This window comes from Ursus maritimus, unplaced genomic scaffold (genome assembly GCF_017311325.1).
Source record: "Ursus maritimus isolate PB19 unplaced genomic scaffold, ASM1731132v1 scaffold_34, whole genome shotgun sequence".
Classification (NCBI taxonomy): Eukaryota; Metazoa; Chordata; class Mammalia; order Carnivora; family Ursidae; genus Ursus; species Ursus maritimus.
This window is the reverse complement of record NW_024426008.1, coordinates 28,285,727-28,288,413: the sequence shown is the minus strand read 5'-3', so window position 1 is coordinate 28,288,413 and position 2,687 is coordinate 28,285,727. Positions and strand designations below refer to the sequence as shown.

Genomic DNA, 2,687 nt, shown 5'->3' with positions numbered 1-2,687 from the left:
ATGCTAAAGGGTGTCCTTCAAGTAGAAATGAAAGGATGTGAAACCACACCACAAAAGCGTACAAAATATAAAGCTCACTGGTAGAGTTAGGGATATAAACAAATACAAAATAGTGTAATTCTGTAATGGTGTTATGTAAATCTACTGTTAATTCTGATATAAAAATTAAAAAACAAACATATAAATAGTACCTATAACTGGAACATGGTAAAAGATACATGATACAAAAAGATGTCATTTGAGGGGTGCCTGGGTGGTGCAGATGGTTAAGAGTCCAACTCTTGGTTTTGGCTCAGGGTCATGATCTCAGGGTCATAAGCTTGAGCTCTGCACTCAGTGCAGAGTCTACTTAAGTGTCTCTCTCCCTCTGGCTCTCCCCCACCCCCTGCACTCCCTCTCTAAAATAAATAAATAAATCTTTTTAAAAAAGATGTAATTTGTGACATCAACATAAGGTGTGGGAAGGAAGCAGTATACAAGTGTAAGGTTTTTATGTGATCCAATTTAAGCTGCTATTAAAATAGACTGTTATGACTAGTTGATATTGTATGTAAGCCCAGTGACAACCACAAAAAAATGTCTACACAAGATACACAAAAGAAAATGAAAAAGCAATCAAAATATCTCACTCAAAAATCAGAACACACAAAAGCAGACAGCAAGAGAGGATAATGAGTCAAGAAAAGCTGTAAGTGGAAAAGAGAAAAAAGAGAAAAGGCAAGGCAATAGAGCAAAGATACTCCTTCATCAAATGATGCTGAAACAGTTGGACATCCACATACAAAAAAAAAAGTTAATCTAGACATGGACTTTACACCTTTCACAAAAAAATCAACTCAAATTGGATCACAGACCCAAATGCAAAGAGCAAAACCACAGAAGTCTAGAGGATAACATACAAGAAAACCTAGATGGCTTTGAGTATGGTGAGGACTTTTAGATAGAACACCAAAGACATAGTCCATGAAAGAACTGATAAGTTGCCCTTCATTAAAATACAAACCTTTGGTGGGGCCCCAGCTGCAGGAAGCAGAGGCCTCCTGAGGGATGGGAGGGGCACGGACACCACATGACCTCTGCAACAGGGGCTCACCCTAAGTGAGGGACAAAACGTGATGGAAACTGATGCCTTCTATAAGAGTGAAATATTTGATGCGGCAGAAAAGTACAAAATGGACCACAAGAGTAGAGGCATTGCGTTAATCTTCAATCATGAGAGGTTCCTCTGGCACCTAACGATGCCAGAAAGGCAGGGCACCAGCGCACACAGAGACAATCTTATGCCCAGGTTTTCAGACCTAGGATTTGAAGTGAAATGCTTTAATGATCTTAAAGCAGAAGAACTACTGCTCAAAATTCACGAGGCATCAACCTCTAGCCACATAGATGCTGACTGCTTTTTATGTGTTTTCCTGAGTCATGGTGTAGGCGATCACATTTACTCATATGATGCCAAAATTGAAATTCAGACACTGACTGGCTTGTTCAAAGGAGAAAAATGTTAGACCGTAGTTGGAAAACCCAAGATACTTATCATTCAGGCATGTTGAGGAGACCAGCATGATGTGCCAGTCATTCCTTTGGATGTAGTGGCTCATCTGACAGACAAGCTGGATGCTAACATAACCCAAGTGGATGAGGCCTCAGTGCACACCTGACTTTCTCATGTATTTCTCATGTATTACTGTGCTGCAGAAGGTTATTATTCTCATCGGGAACCTGTGAATGGCTCATGGCATATTCAAGATTTGTGTGAGATGCTGGGAAAATTCGGCTCCTCCTTAGAGGTCACAGAACTCCTCACCCCGGTGAACAGGAAAGTTTCTCAGTGCCCAGTGGACTTTTGCAAAGACTCAAATGTCACTGGAAAGAAGCAGGTTCCCCATTTTGCATCACTGCTAACTAAAAGCTGCATTTCTTTCCAAAATCTAAATGATAGGAACTATTTTGTTTTATGTATCTATATTCAAAACAGATTTTCCATCTTTTTATATAAGTAAGTATCACTAGGTTGAAATTTATAATACGGCAATTTAAAATGTCTTAAAGGTTTAATGAAAACTTTAAAAAATAGTTAGTATTGGTATTAGACGTGGTAAAAGGGTTTGATATATGTGAAATGAAATCCTCAGGGAATTACTATAAATAAAAATCCACAAGGGGTGCCTGGGTGGCTCAGTTGGTTAAGCATCTGCCTTTGGCTCAGGTCATGATCCTGAAATCCCAGGATAGAGCCCCACATCAGGGCCCCTGCTTGGCAGTGAGTCTGCTTCTCCCTTCACCCCTTACCCTGCTTGTGCTCTCTCTAATAAATAAATAAAATCTAAAAAAAAAAATACACAAGCATTGATGATACTTGATTTTTATAGTAAATCGCAAGGTTACTAAACAAAAATGCAAACCTCTGATCTCTGAAAGACAAAGGCAAGAAAATGAGAAGACAAGGCATAGACTTGTAGAGAATATTGACAAAGGACACGTACAATAACGGAATGCTGTCCAAACAGATGAAGGATACTTAAAACTCAACAATGAGAAAACAACCCTATTTTTTCTAAAATGGCCCAAGAACTTAACCAACATCTCATCAAAGAAGATACTGAACATAGTGACAACCCCAAATGTTGGTGAAGAGGTAGAGCAACAAGAACCGTCATTCATGGATGGTGAGATTCAAAAATGATACA

At 39.1% G+C, this 2,687-nt stretch overlaps 1 pseudogene; it reads left to right on the top strand.

Annotated features, from left to right (window-relative positions):
* The first annotated feature begins 430 nt into the window (after window positions 1-430).
* On the top strand, window positions 431-1,936 carry LOC103663303 (annotated as a pseudogene).
* Window positions 1,937-2,687: the final 751 nt, after the last annotated feature.